Here is a 10135-nt window from a genome sequence, read left to right as displayed (position 1 = left end):
GTATACGATACTGGCCGCGGTTTTCGACAACAATAATTATCATACATCACTCATTTTTACATGTAATATGCCACTTTCAAACGAAGCCACCGTCTAACAGTACTTTCAGAACTTTGATTTACACTTCATCGATTGGTACCCTGAAATATAAAAATAACAAAAACAAATTTCGTACGGACATTTATAATATAAAATATTTTCATCTTTAATCCGGTAGCGTTTATTTTAATGCACGTTATTAGCTCATATTTTTTTATTTGCTGTTTAAGTTCTAAAGGAAGCACCATAGTAAACAATTTAACCGTCAGAACGTCTACCTTGTTTTTTTAATGCTTTTGTTTGGCCATAAATCAATGTTTACTAATAATGTGTTTTGGCTTTTAAGTTCATTATTTTCCTGTATCAATTATATAAAAGAGCTGGGAAATGTAGCCTAAAATTGATACTAGATTTCTCCTGCACTCTTAAGGACATGAACAGTAGAGCCCTTTTATTTTTCTCTTTGCATTGTCTTAATATTAGAACATTGCCTCAACAGTTCGCTATAATTTAACAATATATATTTGCCCTTTTTAAATATTTCGTCGTTAATCGCTGCAGAATACGTTATATTATCCTTCTGTATTAAGTTTGTGCTGTTATAGTGTACAGGGATCGACAAAAAAAAACCACAGCAATTAATACCTTTTTATTATAATTCATTCAACTTGGTGTTTCTAAAAAAATATATATATTTGTTATGTTTGCCTGTACATAGTATATTTTGTTTTCAGGACTTTGGACAATTTTTCATCAGTTTGTGGAATACTGTCAAGATGTAGTATCACAGAAATTATATTTCTATAATTGTAGTGGCTAGTGATAATATTTTTATCCGAGGTGCAGCTCTTAGGATGATCGATTCGTTTTCCGTTAATTTCAATTTCGATAAGACCTATTTTTTTAATTCTTGTAAACGTTTATCTCTTCTTTTATTGTCGCTTGTTATGATAAACAATCCTCTTGCTAGGCTGTATGAAATTACAACAATTCATAACAACAAGTCATAAAGTTGTTTTAAAGGTTGTTTAATAATTTGAACTGCTCTTTATTTTAATATTAATTACGATATGTGTTTCACGCAAGACATCTTGGTCGATTGGTTGCAGGTGCTCGCCAAAATCTGTGTTGCAGGTAGTAGAAAGTTTAGCAAGCACTCGCAAGCATCAGCTCTATTGTCTACTTCTTTTGCTCATTCATATATTTTTTTCATACATATTTTGACTGGTATTATTGATGGAGTTATTACCAGGTTACATTATAACGTCATGATTTCACATGTAAACATTCTGGATATTTACAGGAGGAAAAAGATTTTTCAAAATACCCCAAAACATAGGATATCATCCACGATCGATGTAGACAAATATGTTGTTATTGATGTTGAAATTATGTACATAATTCCTTTTTTTAACATGACTTTATCGTTAAAGGATGTACTATAATATTTAAAGAAAGAGAGTATTACAACTCTGCATTTTAGTGAATCATTTACCACCACCAACCTTGGATATATTCATTAGTATCTCATAAAACTTGTATTCAAATAAGGAAGTATTCTACGAAGTTCATGACGCTTTAAAATAGAAACAATGCTAAAATAAATTATTCGTGCGTTGGAATTTAGCATTTATAAATGAAATTGCAATCAATATGCCAAGACGGATTTCAAAGGCGCAAAATACACAAGGATGTATCTATCAAGTGTTAGTCATTTGCACAGCTCTTATTCAAAAGTTCGTATTTTTTAATTTTTATATTATTTTAATTATGTGCTTAAATAATTAACAAATATAATTATGAATGATTTAAGTACCATCTGTTTAAAGCATAGTTTCGAGTTTTTATGTATACAGTGTTGTTTCAATCGATATATTATCTAGCGTGGACAACGCTATCAATGAAGACTGTCCTATCAATAAATTTATGGATGGATATGTTTGCAAAGGTATTTGAATAAAAAAAAAACAAGACCAATTCAAAGGATGCATTTAGTAATATTAATTTGTTATTTTCCCAATAAGATATTTTAATCTTCATTGACCGAATTTGTTTTGGTAAAGACAATTGCATGTATCGTGTCTATTCTTATTCATAGAATGTCCTATTGGATATTTTGGAAGAAATTGCGCTGACAAATGTCCCCCACCTCTCTTCGGACGTCTGTGTGGTCAGGAATGTCCACATAACTGTAAATCATGCCATTACATATTTGGTTGCACTATAATAAAAGAAACAAAGGGTAAAGTATCTCAAATTAATTTATTTATATTTTTTTCTTTTTCATACGTCAGCATCGAAGCTTATATTTCATGTTTACTTTACTTTAATTTCTTTTTTAAAGCAAAACAGATTTTGTTTACGCATTTCTGATGGCAAACATTACATGACAGCAGCTGACTCAACAAACATGCTTTGTTTCTTTCTTGGATTTATTTCAAATATTGTTTATTTTTCTATTTGAATTCAGAGACAACGTCAAAAATAATAGAACATTTGACGTCAGAATTACCTGTATCACATGCTGTGAACAACACAACTAATATAAAAATCATCAGTAAGAACTTATTTTCCATTTAAGTATATTAATGTTCCAGGTTTTTTTTTATTATTATTACTTCAGAAACCAACATGTTCTAATTTAGTTATTTGAAAGCGACAGTGGATAAAAAAAGAGCGACCGAGTTAAAAATCTTGATGTATTTAAATTGAGTTAAGAATGTCAGTAAAGTCCGCCAGACAACACAGTGCATAGTATACTGCATATACTTGGCAAATACTTGTTTAAGCATCAACTAACGAAATTCTTCTAGAAATTGACTGCATTACCGAAAATAAGTTTCATTACTTTCAGTATCGTCATCAATTAAAAGATTCACATTGAAAAATAAAGGAGTGGCAAAAAAAATTACGATTCCGAGTACATCTTATGGTAAGTGACGTAAGAGATCAACAATTTGAAAATTTGCAAGCAATGTCTAGCAAAGAAAACAAATGTTATAGATTAACGTACAGTGGTTAATGAATAACATATAGTAGTTTGTTTTTTCTTTTGTTTAGTTTAATGCCTTTATATTTTTTTGAATATTTTGTTGTCATTGTTTCTTTCCAACTCCAAGTAGAGTTACAGAATGTCAGAGAATTGTGTTTCAGCTAACTTAATGTCGTTTGTTTCATGAATTGGATCTACATAAAATTTGCCAAGCCCTGTCATCAGTCGCATCTTCAGACTTTTCAGTGATCATTCAGTTAACTGACAGGCAGAGCTTGTATTTAAGTTTTTCTTTTAACATAAATTCAGAAACTTACATACAATACTTTAATTTCATGAATTCGATTATAGACACAAAAAAGCAACCTTGATTAAAGATTTTAATTTGATGGCATATTGCATAGCAAATTCAACTAATTTGAAACAAAACATATTCATTGGAACTGTACATTGTAACCCTACTTTATGTATTTAGTTACTGTTATTTACTTGACAAAAATGTGCAAATGACCCAATTAACAGGCTTGTAACTATTGATATTAAATCAAACCAAAAATAAACGGGGAATGGTCATTTTCAAGTCAAAATATACTACAAATTTTGAAAATACTTGCTAACAAATGTCTACATTGATTCAATATCGTAAACGCATATCATTTCTTTCAGCTTTGTCATTGGTTAAACAAATCACTGTGACAAATAAACGGGTGACCAATTTTACTGCAATTCCAAATCCGACGTCAATAAAGTGTAAGTAACGCATGCTATTTGTAAATAGAAAGCTTGCAAGCAGTTTCAAGCAAAGAAATATAAATGCTATGAATGTATACATATTTTTTTTTTCATTATAACCGTGGAATTGCGGGATATTAAAAAATGACCCAATACCTTTTATTGAGGATTGCGATGCACAAACAAGTCAAACAAATTAAGATTCGTCGTTAAATTGGAACCCGAAAAGACGTCATCCAAAACGATTCATAAAACGTATAACACTCAATTCAATTACAATCTTCTGTAAAAACAAGAATAAAATTTAAAAAAAAAAAACAACAACGACAATAGAAATCGATTGAATAGTCATTCTAAAATTGATTGAATAGTGTTTGAGAAATCGCCTGAAGAAAAATTTACCGAAAACAAAAATACCTGGATGCATAAAAAAGTAATCTACTTCAACTTTAACGATTATCTGTAAAATAAATCGGTTGCATAGTTTTTGAGAAATCGACAGACTTAAATTTTACAGACAAAAATGATAAAAAGAAGAAAAAAACAGCCTTAAAATAAAGCCTCTTTTCGGAAACGGTATAATCAATAACACAGACGACGCGTTAATTTTTATCGCTTTGATTTAAGAATTAATGACAGAAGCAATGTGAGTATTTCTTTAATAGTAGTAAGTAAAATATCATGGTCTTCTCAAGTTGTTACAAATGATAATTTCTATGAAAATCGTATTTCACAAAACGTACATATTTAAGCAAAACTTTTGGTATTTCAGATCAGCTGCTTGAAAAGAAAGCATCGACAAAGAACAACATTTCGCTGACATATGCAAATATACATAAATGAGGACATTTTTATGTGAAAATGATGCTAGAACTTTACAACAATATTTCCAACGTTTGAGTATGTGAATAATTGATGATAAAAAAAGGCGGACAATGGCCAAATTTATAGGCGTTATAGAACCATGAGGATCGAACTAAATTGTTGCAACTAGCATTGTTTTGAATATCTGAATCTATCTACATGTGTCTATCTAATATACATGTATCTGTATATACAGCATCAGGACACCCAGCTCCTACTTCATGACACCACAAGAAACATTACCAAAAACAATAACAGAAACAGCAATCTACTTTATTTTGCTTATCACGGAAAAATTTCTTAATCCAAAAAAGGTATATTTATGAGAAATCTTGACTTTGTTTAACAAAAAAGTATTTCGACTTACCACCAAAATGATGGGTGCGTATTAATAGCAAACTAATCAAGGTTTTATTTTTTTTTATTAAATGTAAAATTTAATTATAAAAATCAAATAGTTGCAAATGAATTGTTTTATTCTAAATGTGTTGATTCAATGTACCATGATGCTTGACATATACGACTATTACTTCTGCAATTATGATTTTAACTGTACAAATCAAAAAGTAGGTCATAGTTTCGGTAACATAATAATCTGTTGGTTCGCTTTTTACAAGGAAACTTTTAAAACGGATGCTACGGAAGGATATTAATTAGTAAAAACGCAAAAATGTTAAGGAAGCATATAAAATCTATATTGATTGTATTTCCGCGAAAAAATAATCATAGTTTTTACAAATACTTTCAACTCCTCAAACATTGAATTTAGAACCAACAACTAATAAAAAGATATCATAGACTCATTATCTAATTATCTAAACGTAGATTTACACACTGATGATTCATGTCTGAAGGTGACATGTCGTCTTAATTTGACCGAAAAGCATTTTGAATAGAATCAATATACCAGGGTTGTTAGAAAAATTTGCGGACCACTTCGATTGTGAGCGGACAATTTGCAAGATAACAGCAAAACTTTTCAGATTTAAGCTTGACGTATTTTCTATTAGAATATAAAGATTTGTATTTTCTAAATGCACCATAAAATATAGATTATTTATTTTGATAAAAGTTGCTTCACTGAGCATGTCTGATTTTGATTTGTTTACATTGTGTACGCATTTGTCCGTATTAAGAAAATGTACCGTTTCAGCGTTTTAGTTCAATTGAAAAAAATATGACGGTTTTATCGCCGAATATGTACGACAAACACTCAAAAAATGAGTCACAAACGTTGACGTCAACGGACATCTTGGAGCACCGGGCCTTCATTTAATGTTGTGTATACGCAGGAAAATCTCCGATGGAGACCAAAAGGTTCTTAGATCCTGATATTTTTTAAAACAAAGGTTTACACTTAGAAGAATCACGGTCGTTTAAAGAGAGAAAAACTGATATTTTGGGCTCTTGCAGCACCCGAACCTCCCATACAGCCCGGATCTTTCAATTATGGATTTCGCTTTTTTTCCTTAAGTCGAGACTATGTGGCAAAATATTTTTGGACTTTAATGATCTACGATTTGCAATAACAGACACGATTCAAAAACTTGACAAACAATGGCAAGAACGTGCATTTTATAAATGGGTTAAATGACTTTAAAAGTGTGTGGATCTGAAAGGTGTTTACTTTGAAAAAGAGTAACAGGTTTGACTTTCAGTTGTTTGACGTCACATGACGTCGTGGAAATATGAAATGGTACTCCATAAATCTAATTCATGCAAAGTAATAACCGCTGTATCTTTTTATAGAAAAATTCCAATTTATATGATTTTTTGCATATTTATTTTCAATTGACAGCCATTCATAAAATAGTAATTTTGCCGCAATTCACTTTGTCCGCAAACTTTTCTAACAACCCTCGTCCGTGAAATCTTATTATTCAAATTATTTTTTTTATTTCGCTTAGAATTAAAAAATGAAAATAATGTAACACGTAACCTTCATAAAACATTCGCTTAAAGGTATGTTCTCAAATTTTTTTTCCGCAGCCTATATTTTCCTTTGTTGTTGTTGCGATATAAAAAAAGACTAAAACAACACTACCTCGAATACTAGAAAAATAAATATGTATCAATAGTTTTAACATTGCCTTGTATGAAAGTCACTTTTAGAATCATGTTTTCTTTATTACTTTGGTGTGTTCTACCGTTATTTGTCAAACATGCAAAAAAGAGAGGTTTTGTTTAGACATGGTCAGATAACTGTTTTATTAGGTAGATAATAAGATTTAAGCAGCATATGTCTAAAATTTAGATTTTGTTTCAATAATCTGAATTTCAGTAAAGTCGCTTGTTCTGAGTTATATACTAGTATACTGTTATTGAAAACGTCATTATCATTATAATAATGACGTTTTCTATATTAGCATATATAATTCAGGACACCGCAGCACTTCTAAAACTTTCAATGAAATTATCAACGGATTTAAACGTTCGAAAACCGATACATCTGCTATTACAAAATACTTATGTAAATTTCTTTATCATGATGTTAATGTAAAATAAAATGAAACAGTATTGTAATTGCTAATGTGTCTGCCTCTTAGTGGGACCCTCTAAATTAATAATCACGTGGCATGTGTTGATAATTATCCCAAATTGAGGTTATAAAGAAATGTCAATATTACAAGGGCTTACCCTTATTTAAATTAAAGAATTAAATGATTTTTAAATTATATTTCCTTGTAGATTCTGAAAAGTGCTACTGCTTTGTATAGATTTCTTCTTTTTAAAGAACAAATATCAACGTAATAAGCTCTGGTTGGAATTTATATGACCTTCTCTTACTATTTTACGTATCTATTAAATTATTTTATAGATTTCATCAAAGCAGAATCACTTTTTAGTGAATTAAACATTCCCTTATTTTATAACCAAAAGATCGCAACGCTCTGTTTAGGGTAAAAAGCGGATCTAAATAGGGTTCCCGATGTCAAATAATACACGCTCTAAAAAAAACGCATGCTGAATAAAAAAAGCATAATAGATAGTATTTAATGGTATGGTAATTGTTTAAAGATTATTTTCTGTTTATTTATAAAATGCATTTTTCCATGTTAAAAAAAGATCAATCCGCCTCTCTCTATACAAAATATGCGTCAAAATTTACAGAACGACGTCACATAGATAAGTTCACCGCGACCATTCAGTTTTTTATATTTATCGTTGTTGGACTTATTTGACTACAAAGTCACAAGCATAGGTAATTTTAAATATAGTTTAATGTTTTCGTACTCATAACAAAAGGGCATTCATTTAATAACATTTCTAACGACTTGTTGTTTTGTATGATGTCATAGTTAACATTTCCTGTGCCTTTTGGTCGACGCGACCACAAAGTAAACCTTAACAGTGCTGCAACGCACATTTACTGAAATTCAAATTATTTAAACAAATTGTACTTTTTTGAAATAGTAACATAGCATTCATTGAATATGGATAACAATAAACAAAAAAATACAAAACAGAAGCAGATAAAACACGGATCTCTATTACAGTTAGACGCAGGATCAGGTACCATGGAGGGTTGAACATCCTCTGCTGACCGCTCACAACCTCTGTGTGCTCTTTGTCGTAATCAAAAAAAAAAACCGGAAAAGATCGTATACAATTAGGTGATTAATTATGGTCTAACAAAAAGTATGAAAAGCGCCAAAATGCAACACAGTGAAAGATTGTATTTGCTGACAAGGCTCATGCTTATTGTAATTTAAAAGAAAACGTCATCTGAAACGTTAGCTATTTTATGTTGATTTTATAAAATAAATACTCCAGAAAGACTTGTGTATAAAAAATGACGATGCAATTGTTTTGCATGCAATATATATATATATATATATATATATATATATATATATATATATATATATATATATATATATATATATATATATATATATATGACGCATTAATTGCTATCAATGCACCCGTTCTCGGTGTCTTTATGACACGCTTGTCCAAACCTGTTAAACAGGACTAAGGCTATTGTTTCTAGCTTGATTGACAAGCGGTAGATTATTGATCTCAATCAGGGTAAAAATTTAGGGGAGGTGGCTTAAAATTGGGTCTTTAAGGAAAATATTCGTTGATGTATTTCAGTCAATTTTGATTTTGATTGCTTGGGTCACTTTTTATGAGGAAACTTTAAAAAAAATGTTACGGAAGAAAATTCATTTGTAAAAATGTGTATGCAATCAAAATTAATTAAAAAAATATAGCTACTGAAACGTCTTTTAATATATCTACATATTTCTAATTTCTTTAAAAATACTCATGATAATCTGGAAATCAACCGTTCATTCAGTTGTTTCTTTTTTTGTTTTTTGGTTTTTTGTAAATGATATCGGTAATTTCTTAACACGGTCAGCAAAGTGAATAACAATATGCATTTTCCATAGGCGATAATGTTAACGTTAGGGTTTATAGCTCTGGCCCTAATTTTCGTGCAGCAACAAGTGACCCCTTGAATGAAAGCTCATCACATTGTCTTTTTCTGTTAAAATTTCGTGGTGTGAAGTCAGATTTGTTTTCTGGCAAAATGCGTCTGTATTGAAAAGCTCTGAAAATGAATGTAAAAGTAGGGAATTTCACAAATTTGGAACAGGTGTACATCAAACAGTTTCAATTCTTTTCTTCAAATGGTAATTAAATGTTAACACTTGCTATTAAATTTGCAAATCCTCTATTCTGACATGTGTCAAGCATATTGATTTAAAATGTCCCAATAAATGTATATACACTCTGCAAGTATAGGAACTATTTTGCTTAAATGCACTACTTTGTTGTCCTACCGATTCTAAAAATATTTAGAGGGATATACCCAATTACACACTTCTTTAAAATAAGTCACGCACCTACAATGTTTGATATACATAATGCATCAATTTATATATAAGAAAACACATTCCAAGTGACTATATTGAAACTTAATTTATTCATAAACGACATATTATTCTCAAAATTGGTGTGTAAATGTGTTAGAGAGTAGATAATAAATAAAAAGCGTTAAATAACAAGATTCAAAACTGATGTTCATGTGAACGATGTGGCCATTCTCTAACATCTTTCAGGTGAGAAAAAACGTGAACGCAGTGCCTTTGACATACTTAACAATGTTAGCGTGCCAACTTCACCAATTACCAGTATTTACAACTATAAAACGCAGTGTTTTATGAAAAAGCGAAAGCTGACTAGGCAGATATTACAATAAATAGTTTCAAACTTGCATCTTTCTTTATTTTTCAGAGTTGCTATTGTTACTATGGTTATTGAATTAAGCTCTATTAAAGGAAATTCAAGATACGTTAAAGAAACCGGCATTTGATGTGTCAACAAAAATAGCTAAAAAGAAAACAAAATCCCGTAGCCTGAACTAATGATTCGAGTTAAAGAATATCTAAACGTTTAATAGTCTAGTGGATATCAGAATGTACCAATAAACCTGTGACTCATCTACAAACGAAAGAAAAACAGCTTTTCACAAATCGTGGCTAAGAGCAGACTTGTTAC

At 30.2% G+C, this 10135-nt stretch overlaps 1 long non-coding RNA gene across 2 annotated transcripts; it reads left to right on the top strand.

Moving 5' to 3' along the window:
• Window positions 1-1068: 1068 nt before the first annotated feature.
• LOC136271045 (uncharacterized) lies at window positions 1069-7424 on the top strand. 2 transcript variants are annotated; one of them, XR_010708839.1, is made up of 7 exons: window positions 1069-1775; window positions 1923-1987; window positions 2138-2281; window positions 2510-2596; window positions 2894-2971; window positions 3698-3781; window positions 4536-7424. It is a non-coding gene; the product is annotated as an uncharacterized lncRNA (long non-coding RNA). The 2 variants fall into 2 exon arrangements; XR_010708838.1 differs by having other exon boundaries at window positions 1385-1775; window positions 3698-7418.
• The last annotated feature ends 2711 nt before the right edge of the window (window positions 7425-10135 follow it).

This window comes from Magallana gigas, chromosome 8, assembly GCF_963853765.1.
Source record: "Magallana gigas chromosome 8, xbMagGiga1.1, whole genome shotgun sequence".
Taxonomy (NCBI): domain Eukaryota; kingdom Metazoa; phylum Mollusca; class Bivalvia; order Ostreida; family Ostreidae; genus Magallana; species Magallana gigas.
This window is presented reverse-complemented; position numbering and strand designations above follow the sequence as displayed.